Genomic DNA, 11,216 nt, shown 5'->3' with positions numbered 1-11,216 from the left:
TCATCATGCTACTCAGAATGGTGTGCAATTTAAAACTCATGAATTGTTTATTTCTGGAATTTTCCGTTTAATATTTTCAGACTGTGGTTGACCATGGGTAACTGAAACTGCAAAAAGTGAAACCACAGATAAGGAAGGACAACTATATCCTTTTTCCTTAGGTTTCCAGGAGAGATAGTCATTGCCATAGTCATTGGCTTTGAGAGCCAACTGAGTTCAATTATGGCTCTTATTGAGTATGGTTAGGCATTCTGGGGTTGAACAATCCTGGCCTTGGTATCTTATCAAACCTTGTGAAGTATTACACTAAAATAAGCCAAAGTCTTTTACTTCAAACACAGCATTGATGCTTAAACTCAAGTGCTAGGAGTATCACCAAGTTACCTCAATCAATTTTCAGTTCTTAATTACTTTGGATCAGTCTAATCACCAGAGAGACAAATTCTTAATAGAAATGCATTGAGACTTCTGATTTCTCAAAATATAGTAAATGAGCATAGACCCACATTCTTCCTCGCACAATCCCCATCATGGACAGAGTGCAAAAGGCCTATGGAGGCTGATGGGTTGGTTAAACTATAGTAAAAAATGAGAAACATCAAGGATGAGAAATACAAGTTGGCTGGGTGACAGTGTGTCTGTTGAAACAGCATCCAAGAGTGGAATAGGGCAATTGTATATGTGAGTATGGGTGAGGGAGAGATTGGTAAGTATGCCCTGGTCTTCCTCAGTATTTGATCTGTAAATTAGAAAAAAATCCCATCCAGCACTGGGCTGACTAGGAGTAGTAGGGTAACATCAGAACTACTCTAGGACACCCCAGCTGAGGTGCGCAGTGCATGACAACACAGCACAACAAGGGATAGTGATTACCACATGGAAAAAGAAGGATCAGGGCTCTTTGCCCTGGAAATAAACCCATCTCCATCCTCAAAACTTGGAGGCTAGGACTAGAACATTGGTCTTTCCACACAGATTCAAATTACTAGGCTAACAAACCACTATCTCCAGGAAAGAGTCATCTCAGAGAGAAAAATAAAAAGGTGTTTTAGCACAGCAACCACTCTAGAAGAAAGACAAAAAAATGGACAATCTGGACAAGTTAAAGTAGATTTATAGGACCAGGCAGAAGAAATATAGGGGATAATATTGGGAACATGACTCAAGAAAAATAAGACACTAAAGTATTGACTGAAAATATTGAGTCTGAAAAATAATATCGCTGGTGAAAAACAATTCAACTAATAAGCTGAGCTGCAGAATGGATACAGCTGAAGAGCAAATGTGTGAACTAAGAGAAAAGGAAAAGTTAACTCTCCCAAAGCCAAGACAGTATATCATGACCAGGTGGGATTTATTTCAAAAACAGAAGTATTGTTCAATAATAAGCAATATAGCAGTAAAACTTACAATATTATATCCAAAGGTAAACCCATATGACGAATCTCCATAGGTGCTGAAAAAGCATATCACAAAATTTCACATCCATTCTTGATTTTCAAATGATTAATTAAAATTAAAATAGATGAATATTTCCTTAACATGATAAAATGTTTGTCTTGACTTAAAATACAACAGTTTACTTAGTGGAGAAAAACTGGAGACATCCCCTCTATAATCAGGAAAAATAGAAAAATGTCTACTACACCATTGCTGTTTAACATTTTATTTAAAATATTAGCTAACACGATTAGACAAGATAAATATGTTAGTGAAACAAGAATTGTGGATTAAGCTAAACATGGTTAACATATAAATCAATAATCTTCACATATGAAAGCATCTAGCTGAACAATATACTGAAGAGTACACTCCATAAACAGCAAAGTAAAATAAAATATTATGAACATACTAAACAAGAAATATGTAAAAGTGATAGGAAAATTAAAATGTTTCTGAAGAAACCGGAAGGAGGCTTGAAAAAATGAAAATACTCAATGTTTTTGGATATGCAGATTTAAGATAAAAAAATGTCAGTTATCCATGAGTTAACATAAATGTAACATAAGCCTAATAAATATACCAACAGAGTTGAGAATTTTCAGGAGCGCTTACAAAGAGAGAAGAGTAGAGAGTTTGGGCTGGAACCTTTAGACATATTAGAAATTTTAGGAAAATTAAGAAATCGTAGCAGAGGGAAAGCAATAAAGTAAAAAAGTCTTTCTTTTCTTTTTCTTTTCTTCTTTTTTTTTTTTCAGTTAAATGATTAACTTTATGAATACCTAGACCTAATATAATGAAATCCTTAAGAAGCAGTAGGATACAGTGGAAAGAGCATTGGAAATTAAGTGATTTGGAATCTCCTCCTACTCTAACAATAATCATCTCTTGCACTCTGAAAGTAATTTACTTTGTTCATCTGTTAAATAAAGGCAAATAAATTGATATCCTCAAGTTATTATCTGTCTAAAAAGTCTGTGAATCACAAAATCAAGTTTCTTCTTTGTCTTCATCTGGATTCAATGTTTTTTTTCAAAAATGAAAAGAATGCTAAAAGCTGCTGTCAAAGTTTTAAAAGATGCAAGACAAAATGTTGCTAAAGTTAAGTCATTAAAGAATGCTTCAAAAGAAAATCACTCCAAAGACACACTGTGTGTTCAAATGATGGTGCAAGCAAGTTACAGCATGAAGTAACTATTATTAGTGAACAAAGAGGGAAAGAAGCCAAAATATTGACAAAGAAACCAATAAGCAATTCAAAAGAAAAAAATAGCTAAGATGCAACACAGACCCAAAGTAGTGGACTTTCCAAATTCATCAAAGCCTTCAGAAAAGGAATTTGTAGTTTTCCCTGAGCCCCAGAAGACATCTGGTGACCCGAAAATGAAAACGTTAAGTCAAACAAAAAAAAGCAAGGGTCCAATAGCCCTCTTGGTGGTAAGAGTGATGGGCAAGAATCACATGAGGAAGAAAGGTTTTACGAACGGTCTTCTATGTCTTAGGGTAGTGATAGTGGTGATGACTTCTTCATTGGGAAAGTCATTCTTCCTTCTGAAAGAAGGAAAATAGTTGCCATTCTTCAGTTAAGGAACAAAAAGAAACCCCTAAAAGTGTTATCCGAAAAAGATATACTTGAAATCTATCATCATATAAGAAAGGACAAAAACAAGTTAAGTACAGAAGCCAGGGAGTTTCAATCAGTGCTTTTCCATTCTTCATCTGGATCTAAAAGCTCTATAAGAAATTGCAGAGAACAGCAGGCTCTGAAAGGCAGAACTCCAGGTTTGCAGCAAAAGGAACCACAGATCAAGAATCAGTTTCTTTAAAAATACAAAACCCCAATTGCAGCTGCCCCTTCTTCCTTCATGGAAGCAAGCAAGAGATGAAAAAAATAGCAATCTAAAATTGTTGTTTTAGGGGAAAAATTTACATTCAATGACTGATTAGTAAACTTTTTCTGCGAACATTTCCATCTAAAAATTCTTTTACTTCCTTTTTTTTTTTAACTAGCCTATTATTTAAACATGTATTTGACTAAGTCTCAGGAGAGGTTGTAGAAATAAGTTTGTTCTTGTCTTTGTTTTTCTTTCCTAAATGTCTTCAAGTTATGTTTACATGAGCCTTTCACAAATCAAGTGCATACTCAAATTGATTTTTAATAATATACTTCAGAATCCTTCCTCTATGAAATAATTTTGGGATTATAAGTGTCTCATATTTCTCATTTATGCTCATCATGAAATGTATTTCACTGGTTCAGCTCTGTTTTTGCCTTGAAAACAAATGTCATGATATATTTAAAGTTACAATAGAAAATTATGAGGAAACTGTAGCTATTTAAAATAGATCACTTCTGTTAAACTTATTAGCAAAACTAAGAAACTTTTATTATGGGTATACAGATAATAAATTATACAAATCAAAATTAAAGTTTTATTATAGTTTAAAAAATAAAATAGATCCCCAAGAAATCTCAAATATTAGCACTAGGCATTTAGCATGGATTTCTCTTTTAAAAGATTTATATTTGTAAACCGTCTGTTGGTTAGTAACTACTTTCTCCTATGGTGCTTGAGTTAGTTTATTAAAAACTTGTGGAACATTATGTTTTGCTATTATGCAAACTCCCATAAAGAAACTTAACTACAGGTAATTTGACACAATGAAACATTAAATATCCTTTTATCACCATAGGAAGAGATGTTTTTATCACCACAGGTAGTAAAAGACAGCCATTGCTAGAAAACAGATAGAACTTTTTGCATCTAATCTACCAGAACACTCATTTTAAAGTGCATTTAAATGAAGAAAGTGGAAAAATATTCAGCAAAGTAGCACAATGCCAATTTTTAAGAGAATTTTAGAGAAGCAGTTCTTTCATAAGATTGTCAAAGGCAAATGAGAATTGCCATTTTGGACTAATAAAGGAGAACAACAAGGAAATTGACTAAAATGACTTCTGTCATTAAAATTAAGCAGGATGTGAAAATATTTAGAATAAGTGCTGAACATAAATTAACTATTTCAAATGCATTCAATATGATTTTACCAAATTTTCAGCGCTAAACCCTGACATTTTGACTTAGGAGTTTTGTAATTTTTTTTACCCCTCTTGTGTGAAAACATTCAGCATACAATCAACTCTCGATATATATTTATTGAGTGTTAACAGTCACCCAGGAAGTGTGTTAAGACTTTTATCACTTAATCTTCAACTCCATAGGATTGCCACCATTTTACAATGAAGAGATTGATGCATAGAAAGTTCAACTTGCTTGCCTAACTTCCAATAGGTACTAAGTGAGAGATTTGGGATTCAAACTCAGAGCTTTCTTCCAAGACCATGCTCTTCAATTACTCTGCCTTACATTCATAAATCTGACTCAAGCCAGGTCATTATAGGAACTAACCTCACTTGTATCTTTCCTTTCAAGCTACACATTCAATAAGGAATTATGGCAGAATTTAAAAGAGAAGATTGGAGGACAGGTTTGGGATATTAGCCCTCTCTTATATTTTCCTCGCTTACTCAATCTTCTGACCTCTATTCCACCTTCCATCAGTTGTCAGAAGCAAAAGCCAAGTAGACAAAAATTGAGAAGTCTAACTCATGGCTTTCTTTTTGCATTCTGCTTTTCTTCTTTGTGCTCAACCTCACACTTCTCTTTGGACAGCTTTGCTTCAGCAGGGACTTGTTACAGATTGGATGTTACAGGAGGATGTGAAGTCTGTTATTTAAGCTTTCTCTTGAGAGCTGGCATCAAGCAGGTGCTATTCTAGTCAGTATCTCTGACCTCTACAAAATCTGCTGTTTGGAAGTGTTAAAAAGCTAGGCATTATTAAAAATCCCATAGCTGGTTTGTGAAGTCAGAATTTCCACTGATAGATTAACCTGATAAGTAATGACTCTAATAAGCTTATACACTGTATTATTAAAAGCAGCGTTCAAAACAGAATACAGCTTCTCTTGGGTCAAGGAAAAATCAATTTTGTTTTATTTCATGTTAATTTAGTAGAGAGACTCTGCATACTCACTAGTCACAAGACCAAGAAGATTGGTTAACTGTCTGAGACTTTAACCTTTCCTCTTTATAAATTATGACTAATATCCACTCTTTTGTGAGAACAAAGGATGTATGTAAATGAGTTTTAAAAAATTGTTTATTTTATTTTTGGTGAGGAAGATTGGCCTTGAGCTAACATCTGTGCCAATCTTCCTCTACTGTGCATGTGGGATGCAGCCACAGCATGGCTTGCCAATCTGTGTGTAGGTCTATACCCAGGATTCAAACCCACGAACCCCAGGCTGCATAAGCTTAACCACATCACCACTGGGCTGGCCCCTGTAAATGAGTTTTAAAGCTAAAATATTCTGTGTTAGAATAGATATGTTCTATTATGAGATGTATTGTTTCTTTAGCTAATCCAAGTTAACTAATTTAAACCAGAGAAAAGTTCAGCACACTTCTATCTGAATTAATTCATCTTTATTTATCTATAGATTTATACATATCTTTGTTCAATAACTCTCAAATGTCTTCTGCAGCTTCTGATACTAGAGATATAGCAGTTAACAAGGTAGATCATAAATCCAGCCTTTATAGAGTTTACATTTTGGTGGATATCTTGTATCTTGAGGATTTTTTTCGCCCCTAAAAATTTAGTAAGAGACAACTTATCATTGACTCATCCCAACTCTATGTATAATTGTAGCTGTCCATTTAGAAGAGTTTATGCCATAGCCTGAGTTGCTATTAAATGTTACAGGGTGTATGTTAAAAAAAATAAAATAAAACACCTTGACCTGTGAGGATGTCTTTAAGACAGGGTACCTCATAAAGCAGTCATAAGTTATATAATTGTATTCATGTGCATTTCACTATCATTGGAAGTTTACCAGACTGAGTAGGTCACTACTGTTGTTGAATGTGTTTCTTTTCTTTCGTTGATCATTTTTGGATGATATTTTACATAATTATAATCTAATTGGTTAGCACATAAATTCCACCTTGTATTTGTAAGAGGACAATTACATAAAAGTGTTTATCAAGACTCTTATACTCCTTCAAGATTCAGAAACTTTCAAGGATGTGATGACATTATTAAGTAAAAGTACTTTAAAAAGAAGAGGTACTCAGAGAAAGGAATGCAGAACTAATTATCCAAACTTTTCAAAATGTTTTCCCCAGATTTATGTTATTTTCTTTACAATTTAGCACAAATTGGGGCTGGCCCCGTGGCCGAGTGGTTAAGTTTGCGCGCTCCACTGCAGGCGGTCCAGTGTTTCGTTGGTTCGAATCCTGGGCGCGGACATGGCAGTGCTCATCAAACCACGCTGAGGCAGCATCCCACATGCCACAACTAGAAGGACCCACAACAAAGAATATACAACTATGTACTGGGGGGCTTTGGGGAGAAAAAGGAAAAAAATAAAATCTTTATAAAAAAATTAGCACAAATTTAGTGTCATTAAGTAATATATATTAAAATGGAAACTCAAAAGTTCTTAAAAATTTTAAGCTTAAAAATTACTCCAAATTACTTAATTGTAACCATTTTCAACATTAGCTGGATATCATTGTAGTTGAATATACATATCTATGCCTATGTACAAATAGAGGGATAAATGGATGGGGGGATGGATGATGGACGGATGAATAAATGAGTGGATAGGTAGAAAGAGAAACAAAACATATTTTACAGAAACTGAATCATACCATAATTATTTGATTAAAATATTAAATTTAATTATACTTGAATTTATCAGAAAAAATGGAACAGGAATGAATCTAAGAATGTTGTTGAACTTTAAATGTTTCATAAACATTAGTTTATTAATACTTAAAATACCCCTTATGGTTAAGAATAAAGATAAGAAAAATAGTGAGGGGGTATAATTTTAAGTTTCATTTTTAAGTAGTATCAGTTCAATTCTGCCATTAATGATGAAATTAACACCTTTTTACCCACTTTCTCTCTACCTATCTCCTAGTTTTTGTAGCAATTTCTGCTTTCTAAAAGTGTTTAAAACCTGCATTCTCTTTTATAATCATAATCTCTGCACTTTTGTTTTATTTTTGCATTTAAATGGATTCAGTGCTCTTCCCTGGACATTTTACCATATTCATGGTATATGAGGGATTTTTTTTTTTTTTAATCATCTCTTGGTTGGCTGGATTTCATTGTCAAGTTAATTTTTTGGATGCATTTTCGGGTAAGGTTCATGGATGCCATACTATCGAGAATTCTGTTTGCTCTTAAATTTTTATGATTACCTATGTCTGGCTTTTTTTACTTCAGAGAGGATACTGAGCGCTCACTACTGTGCTAGACTGAGTATACAGAGATGCATGTTTCGAAATTCCTGACCTGGAAAACTTTACTGTACTAAGTGCAGTCACAATTAAGCCCGAGATGTTGTATGAGTTTTCAAGACAGGAGGAGCAGATTGATCAAGAACAGAGAGAAGAAACATCACACAGAGGTACCACCGGAATTTAAATAGTGCTGGAGGGCCTGGTGAGACAGAATAGGATGACAGCAGGTCTGGAGCTGTAGACCTACACCAGTGCTTAGAGGCCTGGAACCCAAATTTCTTCATAGGAAATGGTATAATATATTGGGTCAGTCAGTTTCCACCCCACTCCCACCTCTATCCTCAGGGCCCTGCTGTTTGCTGCCAGTATTTTACTGTCTTTTGGCGTGGAGTGTTAAATTTGTCATTTCATGGCATTTTCATTCTTTTTTGAGTTGGCTCTATTACAGAGTTGTGACTTTTTCAAGAATGGCTCTTATAGCACACATATTCCCTGAAAAATTTTTGGCACACATTTGACAGTCTGCCACTTGCTTTAACACTTGAAAACAACTTGGCCGCTAATCCTATTGTGGTATCACACCTTCTTTTTATCAATATCTGCAGCTACTACTCTGTTTTCAAACAGTAGATGTTGCTTTATAAAAGGGTAAAGCTAGTTTAATGTTCAGTACTTATAAGAGACTTTCTTCTTCTCTTAGGATATCTGAAGAATTTCATTTGTTTTTTTTATCCTTTAAGATAAAAAAGTGTAAGTGGGCGTTGTGAATTTCCATAAGTTGTCCTCTGTCTTTTTTTTCTTGAAAAAATATGTCCCATTTTCATTTATGGTTTCAGTTCTTCCTGCATCCAAGGAATATTTCACTGTGTTTATCTTGAATAATTGTCTGGTTTATTTGTTAACCTCTTTATTATTGTGTTACACCATTTGTCCTTTCTTTTTTTTTGATCTAGTGTCTTCTAATTAGTTACGTATTTATCTCTTCCCTTTACACTCATCTCAAATCTATATATCAGTGTTTCAGTTTGAAGTTTTATGTTTTCTTCTGGTTCTAATTTGTTTATTTAGTCCATTTTGATGTTGTTCAGAGTCTTATTTTTTTTTTCTCAGCTCTAAATTCTCCATTTTTATTTCTTTGCCTTGACTCGTCGTTTTGTCTTGGAGCTCTTGTTTTATTGAACCTAGTTGCCTAAATTCTGTACCATGAAGAATTCTCATGTAGTTGCTCTTCTATTTCTTATGTTTAATTTCAAACTATATCTTTTGTTTCTTTATTTCATTCTCCTTTGTTGTACTCAATATGTTTACATAGTTGCTGTGCCCTTTTTTTCTTGCTGCTCCTGTTTAATTTGGATTTCTCTTCTCAGCCTACTATATTTTACTATAGGTGAGTTTACTCTGCCACTCTCTGTTTTTGTCTTGGTGTGGGAGCTGAAAAATTCACTTTTCCCCACCCCCCTCAAAAAAGGTGTCAACCTCCTCATCCCCAGATTCTGTGAATGTTACCATAAGTGTCAAAGTGTCAACAGAGCCATTGCAGATGGGATTAAGTTAAGGATTTTGAAATGGGAAGATACTCCTGGATTGCCTGTGTGGGGCTGATGGAATCACAAGAATCTTTGTGGGAGGGAGGGAGAAGAGTAATAGAGCAGAGATATGACTATGGAAGCAGAAGTTGAAGTGAGGAGTTTTGAAGATGAAGGAAGGAGCAAGAGTCAAGGATTGTAGTTAGCCTCTAGAATGGATTTTCGCCTCGAGCCGCCAGGCAGAACCAATCCTGAGGACACCTTGATTTTAGGCCATTAAGACCCATAATGGAATTCTGACCTGCAGAACTATAAGATAATAAATTTATATTTTAAGCAACTAAATTTGTGGTAATTTGCTATAGCAGCAAGAGGAAACTAACACAATAAGGGATCTTTAGAATAATCCTTTCTCTTACATTTAGACCTAATTTGAGCCATTTTATTTTTGGGAGAGGTGTTTTTTTTAGTTACGGAGTATTGAGTTAATAATTCTTATTCATTAGCCTGGTCAAGGAATCGCTTATGTTTATTTCATTGAATTATATTTTCTTTTTATCTCAGATCACCCGTGCCTTCCTGATGCTCCTCCCTGTAGGCATATATTTTAATGAACTTGACTTCTATCCTTGGAAATTAATTCTATAGCATGCACCTACTACATTTTGCTTATCCATTCTTCTTGGGTTGGAAACTAAACTAAAATTCCAACTCCCTGTTAGTATAATGATGCTATGACTGTCATCCTTGTAAAGACCCTCTTATGGTGTGGGGTTCTGTGGACATAGGCTATATGCTTATTTAATTTTGCAAAATGTAGGCTAATTGATCTTCAACATGGCTACATAGAGCAATACTTCATTTTACATCATGGTCTTTATTAGATCATTTAAGTCCTTTTTTCACATATCCTTCTAACCGTTTGTAAGATTTGATCTAATTTTATCATTTGAGAGACGTGAAATAGTATCTAATCCTTGTTTTTACTTTTTCTGATAGCTAATAAGGCTGAGAATTTCTTGATAAATGTGCCTATCATTTAGTGGTTGTGAGAGACTGAGCCCATGGTATTGGGGGGAACACTCAAAGACAGGGGCTGTTGGGGGTAAAGGAAACTGAAGGAGACTAGATCATGGCCTGGTTCTAATGTAACTGCTAAGGTTGGAAGTAAATACATATTGCTCCTAAGGGTGGAGGTGTATTCAGTGGTATTTAGGAGGTAGAACAAAGCTAACCTCAGAGTTCAAACCCCATACAGAGCCCAGCTGTTTCCAGAAGATTTAGACTGGGGCCTGGACCAGAAGCATAAAGAATGAGACCTTTAGGCTTGACCAAGACAGGATTCATGATGAGGGCTGGGGCTGGAAAGCCAGGGGCTTCCTCTTTTCCCAAATTGCTTGAGAAATGACAAGGGAAAGGGTGGCAAGAGAGACAATGGCTTGTTTTAAAAATACATAAGACTGTTCTCAATAGTGGGGGAAATTCAATAAATGTTAGAGTTGTATGGAATTATGAGATCTTCTCAAATCCATACCTATTTACCAATATACACCTCACATATAACTTACATTTGTACATAAGTTAAACAGCACTATTAATAAGATACAACTTTTACTGTTTTCTATGAGACAGGCATGATTCTAAGCCAAGTTCTCTCAAGTACTGCCTTATCCTCACCACTGAGAAGATTTAGTAATGTGGTTACCTTAGACACATAAAGTAATTTCCTTTGTTTAATGTAAGTCACCTGTCCTCTGGTTTTGATATCAAGTATAAGGTGTAAAAATTTAAGTTAATGATCATTTCCATTGGATAAAAGGCATCATCCTAGTCAATGGATTGTCAGCCCTGCAGTCCTTGAATACCAGCTGGGTCCCTGGAGTGCACTGATGTAATCCATAGGTCATAGTATACTGCTGAGGCCTTAAAGAGG

At 34.8% G+C, this 11,216-nt stretch overlaps 1 long non-coding RNA gene and 1 pseudogene across 1 annotated transcript; one reads left to right on the top strand and one right to left on the bottom strand.

Moving 5' to 3' along the window:
- The first annotated feature begins 2,355 nt into the window (after positions 1-2,355).
- LOC103568027 (serum response factor-binding protein 1 pseudogene) lies at positions 2,356-3,383 on the top strand (annotated as a pseudogene).
- Positions 3,384-5,912: 2,529 nt separating this feature from the next.
- Positions 5,913-11,142, bottom strand: LOC139075119 (uncharacterized). Its single transcript, XR_011525178.1, has 2 exons — positions 10,989-11,142; positions 5,913-6,092 (listed from the first exon to the last, which is right to left on the bottom strand). It is a non-coding gene; the product is annotated as an uncharacterized lncRNA (long non-coding RNA).
- Between the last annotated feature and the right edge of the window lie 74 nt (positions 11,143-11,216).

The sequence above is a fragment of the Equus przewalskii genome, chromosome 13, assembly GCF_037783145.1.
Source record: "Equus przewalskii isolate Varuska chromosome 13, EquPr2, whole genome shotgun sequence".
Lineage (NCBI taxonomy): Eukaryota > Metazoa > Chordata > Mammalia > Perissodactyla > Equidae > Equus > Equus przewalskii.
Note: the sequence above shows the minus strand (reverse complement) of the source record. Positions and strands in the feature narration are given on the sequence as shown.